The 12,388-nt window shown below is 35.1% G+C and overlaps 1 long non-coding RNA gene across 1 annotated transcript in view; it reads left to right on the top strand.

The window, feature by feature from the left end:
• The first annotated feature begins 427 nt into the window (after window positions 1–427).
• Window positions 428–12,388, top strand: part of LOC108526451 (uncharacterized) — a 152,672-nt gene continuing 140,711 nt past the window's right edge. The window contains exon 1 of the long non-coding RNA XR_001884530.1: window positions 428–504. This is a non-coding gene — a long non-coding RNA (uncharacterized LOC108526451). The remainder of the gene's footprint in view (window positions 505–12,388) is intronic.

Below are 12,388 nucleotides of genomic sequence, written 5' to 3'. Positions count from 1 at the left end.
TTTATTTTAGCCCTCTGTGGTTTCTTCACTATCTCTACAGCTTAATGATGTATTCATATGTATTTAATTTTTCCCAACTTATATATATGTTTCTCATCAGGAGGATTATTTTGTAAAAGAATTATTTTTTTCTTTGTTTCAGCTAACAACATTTGTGTTATATATTTATTTTTCATACTTACCTCTACTTAGAGATAGTAAATTGCATTTTATGTTTATCCTGTTAAATCTATGTGTTCAATCATGTAAGTCAGAATGTTATATGTACTTTGTAAAATTGTGCTTCAAATAAGTTTAATCAGTGGTTTAATTCATCACCCATTAATTAATTTCATTACATTGTTTATGACCTGCTTATTTGGTATAGTGAATATTAATTGAAAACATTTACATCCATATTAAAACAGAATTACAATGTTCCTGGAAAGCCACTTTCCTGAGAAGAACTGCAACAGATTTTCATGATATCAAGAAGGCTTTATGTTCTTGTGAGAATGTTTGGCTGTAAGTTCCTATCACGATTCTACAAAGTAATTTTTATATGTCGCTGTAAAGATGTCATCTAATGTGCTGTACTGTGATGATGTTTATTTAGTTTGCCCTGTTATTCTCTTCTTTCTTATCCCTAAATAGAGTTTATTGCTGAAGTTATTTCTTTATGGAAATTTATGGTACACTTGCCAGTGCTTTGTTCTGTCAGGACGCTGGAGTGTAATTCAGTAAGTAATGTACCTATGAGCACACTCAAGGCCTCTTTGGAGCAATGCTATATCTGAGGGGATCTGATTTACAATCAAAGAGGCAGCCAGGCAGAATGTTGCCGGATGAAAAGTTCAAAACTCTAAATAATATATAAAATAAAAATAAAATAGAATGTATCTCATTGCATCTATTTATTAGAACTTTTTTTTTGAGTTAAATCTATCAAGAGTAAGCCTTCTTTTAATTTCTTAGAGAAAACTTACTAAATAAATCTAGGTGGTTATGAAAACTTTAAAATATATCATTATTTCTCTTAGAAAAGGTAAAAACAAATATACTTGGAAGATACATAAAATAAACTTTTCATAGGATTTGAAATAGAGATTTGGGAAGAAATATTTTGAAGATCCCTAGTTTTAAGAGTGTTTTCGCCATTAAACTATATATTCTAATTCTGAAAATAATCCTACAATTAAGGAGGATGGCTTAAGTAAAGAAAATATTATTTAGCTTTTATGGAATAATAAAAGAAACTTCCAAATTTCATCATATCTATAAAATACAAGTTCCTTATACTTTAATTTAGTGTATATTGTAGAAAATAAACTTTTCTAATAGTGCCTTAAAGGGCATTGTCTCTCAACATGGCAGTCACAATTCTCAAAAGTCTGAACATATCCTAGGCTATAGTGAATTTATTTTTAGAAATAAAGGCACCTTTAGGTGTTGAACTTTGGTCAAACAGAAAATTAGAAAAGAATGAAAAGAATTAGGATCAAAGCAATATTTCACATGTGTAGCTGCGGCTGATCAGTGTTTTATGAGCAATAAGGATTTTATCCAATGACAATGTAGACTAGTAGGTGTGAGTATATTTTTGTCATTTAAACCAGCTTGCCAGACTTTTGATATATGATATGATGACGAATTAGTGTGTGTTAACAGCTCCCTTTCCATGTATTCAACTTTGTAAGTGTCCCACAGTGAGAGAGAGGAAGGTGACAGGCTCTCATTTTTCAGAGATAGGTCTTACCTTGTAGCCTACGTTGAAGTTAAGCGGCACAATCATAGCTCACTGTAGCCTCTAACTCCTGGGCTTAAGTGATCCTCCTCCCTTAGCCTCTGAAGTAGCTGGGACTACAGGTGCATGACACCATACCCACTAATTATTACTTTTTATTTTTGTAGAAGCCAGGTCTCTCTATATTGCCCAGGCTGGTCTCAAACTGCTGGTCTCAAGCAATCTTGCCTTAGCCTTCCAAAGGGCTGGGATTACAAGTGTGAGTCACCACACCCAGCTGGCTCTCATAACCTGGGATTAAAACAGCAAAAGGCAAAAAAATGCACAAACAAAATGCCTAGATCTCCAAAAAGTATAAGAGTCACTGAGGAAGAAATAGCAGTCAAAAAAGGATGAGAACTACAGATCATGGATAGGTAGACTGGGGGGTTATGGTTTTTGTTGCAGTTATAAAATGATGGTTCATTGATATTCTCTGGTCACTATGAAAAAGCCCAAACCCTAGCAAAAAAAAGGAGCTGCCCAAAGAAAGAACCCAAGATATCCGCGGAGAGTTAACTTCAAGGATTCATCTGAATGTTATCAGTGCATGCATTAGAGAAAAGAGCCCCAGCCTAGTCAAAAAGCAAACAAACAAAAAACAAACCTGAAACAACTAAAAGGGTCAGTGCCTGGTACTCACACAGGCACGGGAATAATGCCTATTCACAACAGTTAGACCGAATAGTTCATAATCCACAGGGCATTGGATAGTCTATGCAGAGTATCTTATCTCAGTGGTAAGTAATAATTAACCCTACACTGAGGACCACTCCAGACCCACTAAAAATCATAAAACCAACACCTAAGAATATCAGACAGTTTCTCAGCAATTTAAAATGAATTTCAGAAAAAACCCTCAAGAATATTTATAAGAATTTTTAAAATTCAGTAACATCAAGGTAAAATTCATAATGTCTTGTATCCATTCAATGATGACCAGGCATGAAAAATGAAACCAGAAAACAAGACTGATATGAGGAGATTAATCAATTGACTCAGAATTTGTGTAGTTGTTAGAATTAGCAGACACCTACATTAAAACTTAATGTAAAACTTTTCATAGTTTCTAAAGTTACATTGAAACAATGAGATACCATTTCACACTGTTTTGAATGTCTAAAATTAAAAGGACTGATAATGCCATGTGTTGGGAAAAATGTGGAGGAAGAGTAATTCTCATCCTTTATTATTAGAGATACAAAATATCACAAAACCTAAAGATTTTATGATTGTTGATAATACTAAATATACACCTACCCTATGAGCCAGGAATTCCCACTTCTAGGTACTTATCTGAAAGAAATGAAATCACATTGCTGCAAAAAGTCTTGTGTAACAATTTACATGGTAGATGTGTTAATCATATTCAAAACCTGGAAACAGCTCAGATGCATCAGCAAGAAAAGGAATATGCAAACTGGATAAAATAGAAATGATGATACAGTAAAATGCAATGTTAAAGTGGAATAGAACTCACAGATTAAAAGGAGGAACTACTAATACAAACACAACGCAGATGATTATCACAGATATTATACTGACTGGAAGAAACAAGCAAAAATATAATGCGTGATTTGATTCTATAAAGTTCTATAACAGGCAAATAATGGAAAGCAGAACAGTAGTTGACTTGGGAGCGGGGGTGGGATTGACGTCACATGGGCATGATTTAACTTTCTAGGGTGATAGAAATGTTCTATAATTTCATACGGGTATGAGTTACATGTCCACAAACAACCATACATATTTTTGAAGACTACATACAAACAAAAGTATTTATTAAACACTTTACATTGGTGGTGTAAATGCCCCAATTAAAAGACATAGACTGGCAAATTGGATAAAGAGTCAAGACCCATTGGTGTGCTGTATTCAAGAGACCATCTTATGTGCAAAGACACACATAGGCTCAAAATAAAGAGAGTGAAGAAAATTATCAAGCAAATGGAAAGCAGAAAAAAGCAAGGGTTGCAATCCTAGTCTCTGACAAAACAGACTTTAAACGAACAAAGATTAAAAGAGACAAAGAAGGGATTACATAATGGTAATGGGATCAATTCAACAAGAAGAGCTAACTATTCTAAATATATATGCACCCAATACAGGAGCACCTAGATTCATAAAATAAGTTATTAGAAACCTACAAAGAGATTTAGACTCCCACACAATAATAGTGGGAGACTTTAACACACCACTCTCAAGATTAGACAGATCAATGAGATAGAAAATTAACAAGGATATTTAGGACTTGAATTCAGCTGTGGAACAAGTGGACCTAATAGATATCTACAGAACTCTCTACCTCCAAACAACAGAATATACTTTCTTCTCAGTTCTACATGGCACTTACTCTAAAATTGACCACATAGTTGGGAGTAAAACATTCCTCAGCAAATGCAGAAGAAATGAAGTCATAACAAACAGTCTCTCAGACCACAGTGCAATCAAATTAGAACTCAAGATTAAGAAACTCACTCAAAACCACACAACTACATGAAAATTAAACAACCTGCTCCTGAATGACTCCTGGGTAAATAATTAAATTAAGTCAGAAATCAAGAAGTTCTTTGAAACCAGCGAGAACAAAAAGACAATGTACCAGAATCTCTGGAATGCAGCTAAAGCAGTGTTAAGAGGGAAATTTATAGCACTAAAAGCCCACATCAGAAAGCTAGAAAGATCTCAAATTGACACCCTAATGTGACAATGAAAAGAACTAGAGAAGCAGGAGCAAACCAATCCAAAAGCTAGCAGAAGACAAGAAATAGCTAAGATCAGACTGGAGCTGAAGGAGACAGAGACAGAAAAAAACCCTTCAAAAATCAATCCAGCAGTTCGTTTTTTGAAAAAAATTAATAAAATAGATGGACTAGGTAGACTAACAAAGAAGAAAAGAGAGGAATTAAATAAACACAATGAAAAAATCACAGAAGGGATATCACCACTGACCACATAGAATTACAAACTACTGTCAGAGAATACTATAAACACCTCTATGCAAATAAACTAGAAAATTTAGAAGAAATGGATAAATTACTGGACATATACACCCTCCAAAGACTAACGAAGAAGACAAATCCCTGAATAGATCAACAACACGTTCTGCAATTGAGGCAGTAATAAATAGCCTACCAACATAAAAAAGCTCAGAACCAAATGGATTCACAGCTGAATTCTACTGGATGTACAAAGAGGAGCTGGTACCATTCCTTCATAAACTATTCCAAACAACTGAAAGGGAGAGACTCCTCCCTAACTCATTTTATGAGGCCAGCATCATCCTGATACCAAAACCTGGCAGAGACATAACAAAAAACAGGAAACTTCAGGCCAATATCCCTGATGAACATTGATGTGAAAATCCTCAATAAAATACTGGCAAATCAAATCCAGCAGCACTTGGAAAAGTTTATCCACCACGATCAAGTCAGCCTCATTTCTGGGATGCAAGTCTGGTTCAACATATGCAAATCAATAAACAAAATCCATCACAGAAACATAACCAATGACAAAACCTCATGATTATCTCGACAGATGCAGAAAAGACCTTTGATAAAATTCAACATTCCTTCATGTTAAAACTTTCAATAAACTAGGTATTGATGGAAGATATCTCAAAATAATAAGCAATATTTATGACAAACCTGCAGCTAATATACTGAATGGCCAAAAGCTGGAAGCATTCCTTTTGAAAACTGGCATAAGACAAGGATGTCCTCTCTCACCACTCCTATTCAACACAGTATTGAAATTTCTAGTCAGGGCAATCAAGGAAGAGAAATAAATAAAGGGTATTAAAAAAAAAAAGGAAGTCAAAATGTCTCTGTTTGCAGATGCCATGATCCTATATTTAGAAAACCCCATCATCTCAGCCCCAAACTCCTTAAAGTAAAGTCTTACTTTAGGTAAACTCCTTAGTAAAGTCTCAGGACACAAAATCAATATGCAAAATCACAAGCATTTCTATACACCAACAACAGACAAGCAAAGAGCCAAATCATGAATTAACTTCCATTTACAATTGCTACCAAGAGAATAAAATACCTAGGAATACAGTTAACAAGGGACATGAATGATCACTTTAAGAAGAACTACAAACCACTTCTCCAGGAAGTCAAAGAGGACACAAATAGAAAATATTCCTTGCTCATGGATAGGAAGAATCAATATCATGAAAATGGCCATGCTATACAAAGTAACTTACAGATTCATGGCTATTCCCATAAAACTAACATAGACATTCTTCACAGATTTAGAGGGAAAAAAAAAACTGCTTTAAACTTCATATGGAAACAAAAAAGAGTCCGCATAACCAAGATAATCCTAAGCAAAAAAAACAAAGCTGGAGGCATCACACTGTCTGCCTTCAAATTGTACTACAGGCTACAGTAACCAAAACAGCATGGTACTGGTACCAAAACAGACATAAAGATCAATGGAACAGAATAGAGACCTCAGAAGTAAGACCACACATCTACAACCATCTGTTCTTTGACAAATCTGACAAAACAAGCAATAGGGAAAGGATTTCCTATTTAATAAATGGTGCTGGGAAAACTGGCTGGCCGTATGCAGAAAATGGAAACTGGACCCCTTTGTTACACATTATACAAAATTAAGATGGATTAAAGACTGAAATGTAAAACCCAAAATTATAAAACTCTAGAAGAAAACCTAGGCAATACTATTCAGGAATAGCCATGGGCAAAGATTTTTTGATAAATTAACCAGAAGCAATTACAACAGAAGCTAAAATTGACAAATGGGATCTAATTAGAGAGCTTCTGCATAGCAAAAGAAACTATCATCAGCATGAAGAGGCAACCTACTGAATGGGAGAAAACTTTTGCAATCTAGCCATCTGACAAAGGTCTAATATCCAGAATTTACAAGGAATTTAAATTTACAAGAAAAAACAATTTACAAGAAAAAACAAACAACCCCATCAAAAGTGGGCAAAGGATATGAACAGACACTTCTCAAAAGAAGGCATTTATGCGGCCAACAGACATGAAAAGAAGCTCATCATCACGGTCATCAGAGAAATGCAAGTCAAAACCACAATGAGATACCATCTCATGCCAGTGAATGGCGATTATTAAAAGTCAAGAAACAACAGATGCTGGAGAGGCTGTGGAGAAGTAGGAATGCTTTTACACTGTGGTGGGAATGCAAATCAGTTCATTGTGGAAGACAGTGTGGAGATTCCTTAAGGATCTAGAACCAGAAATACCATTTGACCCAGCAATCCCATTATGGGTATATACCCAAGGAATATAAATCATTCTATTATAAAGACACACACACACATGTTTATTGCAGCAGTATTCACAATAGCAAAGACATGAAACCAACCCAAATGACCATCGTTGATAGACTGGATAAAGAAAATGTGGTACATATACACCATGGAATACTATGCAGCCATAAAAGGAATGAGATGATGTCTTTTGCAGGGTCGTAGATGAAACTGGAAGGCATCATCCTCAGCAAACTAACACAGGAACAGAACACCAAACACTGCATGTTCTCACTCGTNTGAAAGGGAGAGACTCCTCCCTAACTCATTTTATGAGGCCAGCATCATCCTGATACCAAAACCTGGCAGAGACATAACAAAAAACAGGAAACTTCAGGCCAATATCCCTGATGAACATTGATGTGAAAATCCTCAATAAAATACTGGCAAATCAAATCCAGCAGCACTTGGAAAAGTTTATCCACCACGATCAAGTCAGCCTCATTTCTGGGATGCAAGTCTGGTTCAACATATGCAAATCAATAAACAAAATCCATCACAGAAACATAACCAATGACAAAACCTCATGATTATCTCGACAGATGCAGAAAAGACCTTTGATAAAATTCAACATTCCTTCATGTTAAAAACTTTCAATAAACTAGGTATTGATGGAAGATATCTCAAAATAATAAGCAATATTTATGACAAACCTGCAGCTAATATACTGAATGGCCAAAAGCTGGAAGCATTCCTTTTGAAAACTGGCATAAGACAAGGATGTCCTCTCTCACCACTCCTATTCAACACAGTATTGAAATTTCTAGTCAGGGCAATCAAGGAAGAGAAATAAATAAAGGGTATTAAAAAAAAAAAAGGAAGTCAAAATGTCTCTGTTTGCAGATGCCATGATCCTATATTTAGAAAACCCCATCATCTCAGCCCCCAAACTCCTTAAAGTAAAGTCTTACTTTAGGTAAACTCCTTAGTAAAGTCTCAGGACACAAAATCAATATGCAAAAATCACAAGCATTTCTATACACCAACAACAGACAAGCAAAGAGCCAAATCATGAATTAACTTCCATTTACAATTGCTACCAAGAGAATAAAATACCTAGGAATACAGTTAACAAGGGACATGAATGATCACTTTAAGAAGAACTACAAACCACTTCTCCAGGAAGTCAAAGAGGACACAAATAGAAAAATATTCCTTGCTCATGGATAGGAAGAATCAATATCATGAAAATGGCCATGCTATACAAAGTAACTTACAGATTCATGGCTATTCCCATAAAACTAACATAGACATTCTTCACAGATTTAGAGGGAAAAAAAAAACTGCTTTAAACTTCATATGGAAACAAAAAAGAGTCCGCATAACCAAGATAATCCTAAGCAAAAAAAACAAAGCTGGAGGCATCACACTGTCTGCCTTCAAATTGTACTACAGGCTACAGTAACCAAAACAGCATGGTACTGGTACCAAAACAGACATAAAGATCAATGGAACAGAATAGAGACCTCAGAAGTAAGACCACACATCTACAACCATCTGTTCTTTGACAAATCTGACAAAAACAAGCAATAGGGAAAGGATTTCCTATTTAATAAATGGTGCTGGGAAAACTGGCTGGCCGTATGCAGAAAATGGAAACTGGACCCCTTTGTTACACATTATACAAAAATTAAGATGGATTAAAGACTGAAATGTAAAACCCAAAATTATAAAAACTCTAGAAGAAAACCTAGGCAATACTATTCAGGAATAGCCATGGGCAAAGATTTTTTGATAAATTAACCAGAAGCAATTACAACAGAAGCTAAAATTGACAAATGGGATCTAATTAGAGAGCTTCTGCATAGCAAAAGAAACTATCATCAGCATGAAGAGGCAACCTACTGAATGGGAGAAAACTTTTGCAATCTAGCCATCTGACAAAGGTCTAATATCCAGAATTTACAAGGAATTTAAATTTACAAGAAAAAACAATTTACAAGAAAAAACAAACAACCCCATCAAAAAGTGGGCAAAGGATATGAACAGACACTTCTCAAAAGAAGGCATTTATGCGGCCAACAGACATGAAAAGAAGCTCATCATCACGGTCATCAGAGAAATGCAAGTCAAAACCACAATGAGATACCATCTCATGCCAGTGAATGGCGATTATTAAAAAGTCAAGAAACAACAGATGCTGGAGAGGCTGTGGAGAAGTAGGAATGCTTTTACACTGTGGTGGGAATGCAAATCAGTTCATTGTGGAAGACAGTGTGGAGATTCCTTAAGGATCTAGAACCAGAAATACCATTTGACCCAGCAATCCCATTATGGGTATATACCCAAGGAATATAAATCATTCTATTATAAAGACACACACACACATGTTTATTGCAGCAGTATTCACAATAGCAAAGACATGAAACCAACCCAAATGACCATCGTTGATAGACTGGATAAAGAAAATGTGGTACATATACACCATGGAATACTATGCAGCCATAAAAAGGAATGAGATGATGTCTTTTGCAGGGTCGTAGATGAAACTGGAAGGCATCATCCTCAGCAAACTAACACAGGAACAGAACACCAAACACTGCATGTTCTCACTCGTAAGTGGGAATACTTGAACAATGAGAACATATGGACACAGGGAGGGGAACAACACATACAAGGGTCTGTTGGAGGTGGGGGGCGCAAGAGGAGGGAGAGCATCAGGACAAATAGCTAATGCATGTGGGGTTTAAAATCTACGTGATGAGTAGGTAGGTGCAGCAAGCCACCATGGCGCACATATACCTGTGTAACAAACCTGCATGTTCTGCACATGTATCCTGGAACTTAAAGTAAAAAACACAAAACAAACAAAAAAACACCGTACATTGGATAATATATGGGTATGGGAATAAAAAGTAATAAATAATTATGTAAAAAGTATAGTGGCCTTGCTCAGATAATCACTATATGCCCTGAAATTATGGCTATGAGCAACTCAACACTTTGTCTAAATCAATAAAGAAAAAATACAAGTGTTTTGGAGTTAGAGGGTTGTAAAAGTTCACCAAAGCACTTTGCTTTCATGCTGTGTAAATTACTGCAAGTTCATTAGGTATCTGAAAAACATGTCATGTGAACAATGCCTATCTTACCTTGAAAAGACAGAGCACTTTTTGTTTACACACACATATACAGTAGGTTCATTTGTTCATATTGGTGATAAGTTAGAGAAAATTAGCGAATAATTTTATTTAATATAGTGAATTGACATTTTAATTCTTAAAATGTTAGCAACCATTTTATAATTATATTTTAATATATTCTCATCTGTCAGTAATGTTTTGTAGAACTTTGCATTCAGTATTTTACATGTCTAAAATAGTAGTTCAAACCATTTTTCAATCTACCTATGTGTGGCCCTCTTCCCATCATGTACTCTAGAGATCCTCTTACCTTTTCCCAGGAGTATATCTGCCTCCTCTCTAACCAATATTAATAGAAACAGTGAGAAAAATATTAAAAGAAATAAGAATTCTGTAGTTCAGTGAGTCACTCTGTTGGTAGCACAACTATTTAGCTTTTCCAAATATTGGCTTGCTTATCTTCGCCAGCCTATTAACTTTTCCTGGTGATTTTCATAGCTTTGATTCTATCAGTTTGCCCACTTCCCGACACTTGTTCTGAGCATTAAGCACTCTACCTGGCTCTTAATTGATCTTCATTTAAAGCATTTATCTTACTGATAGAATTTCTAAGCCTGTACTTACTTTCATTTCTCCCCTAATTGTGTCAAGTAGATCTGAATTATCTTTTAAAAGGGATAAATGTAATATCATTGCGCTTCCTGATAGCTATTCCCACTGCACTCATTCTGCATCACTCCTTCTGGATGAATGAGCTCTATTTTATGACTTAAATATTAAAGAGGCCCTCTTCCTTTTGCTTCTGAAATGAACCAGGCAGCAAGATCTAGATCCACAAAATTGAAGATTTAAGAATTAATAGAACAAACACAATTTTTATCTTCTTCTTGCACAATCCCTGCCGCACTGAATGTATATTGCAATGTAAAGGACCCAGCTCCTACAGATTGTGATTTTTGTCCTGTAAAATACTGCCTCTAAGTCTGATATTATATTGGGAACACAGACTCCACTCATGTGCAATAACTTCAAAATATTTTTGACAGTTATTTTTTCTCTTCATTTTTTCCCCCTAAGATTTTATAACTACAAAATTACCCTTGGAAGTAGTTGGTCCAGAAACACTGAAGGTTTGTATGAACCTTCCACCCTGTCTCTTCTATCACATAGCAATGACTGCTAAACTGGAAAATTTAAAGAAGACATAAAGACTAAAATCCATGACAAACATCTCAGTGGACTAGTCTAAATGGAAGTGCAAAACAGTAAATGTGCACTGAAGTACAAAACCAACCGAGTTCTACATGACTGAATATACGCATAGATGGCCAGGAATTCAGCTCCTACAAAGAGAATTAGAACCAATGTGTATTGACTCTTGCCAAAAAGTAGAGACCATCTTGGCTATGAAAATAGTCCTGGTCACAGCTCCCACTAAAAAATGAAAACTTAAAAATAATGATAATTTTAAAAGCTGGGATCTACCTTTTAGGGTTGAGGAAAGTTGAAAGTTTTGCACTGAGTTACTTGAAATAATGGGAGAAAACTCAGACAACTGTGAAGCCCCCACAGGTAACTCAGGAACTGGATAGTTTGCCCGGTTAGGATTAGAGACTTGAGATGTCTTATGTAGCAATAAACTGAAGCTATCAGTGGCATACAAAGAAAACCCAAAGAAAGCAGAAAGGAAATAATAAGTACTAAAGGTAAAATCAGTAATTTAAAAAAGAATATATAACCCAATAGAATCAAAGATTAGTTCTCCAAAAAGACAAATAAATGGATGAACTTTGGCTTAAATAAAAATAATTAATACTAAATTATTAATGTATTATAGCGTATATGTTTGTATTGAAATATTAAATACAAAATTTAAAATGAATAAAGAGAAGAAACAAATTACTGATAGTAGAAATAAAAATGAGAACATAATCATAGATCCTACAGACATTAAAAAGGCAATACACGATGCCTAAAATTTACATGGAAAGGCAAGTGACATACCTAAGGCAATGTTAAAAAGGAAGAATAGAGTGGGAGCAAACATCCTGCTGGAATTGAGAAAATACCACAGAGCCGAAAACAGCATCAAGCGATACTGACAGAGGGATCAACACATAGATCAATGGAATAGCATAAAAAACACTTAATAAGTGTCCCACACAAATCTTGTCAAACTGATGGCTTTTTTTTGTTTTGCTCTTTTTTTTTTTTTTTTTTTTTTTTTTTTTTTTTTTTTTT

The sequence above is a fragment of the Rhinopithecus bieti genome, unplaced genomic scaffold, assembly GCF_001698545.2.
Source record: "Rhinopithecus bieti isolate Rb0 unplaced genomic scaffold, ASM169854v2 scaffold_2888, whole genome shotgun sequence".
In the NCBI taxonomy this organism is placed as follows: Eukaryota; Metazoa; Chordata; class Mammalia; order Primates; family Cercopithecidae; genus Rhinopithecus; species Rhinopithecus bieti.
The sequence above is the reverse complement of the archived record's forward strand: the minus strand, read 5'-3'. Positions and strand labels throughout refer to the sequence as shown.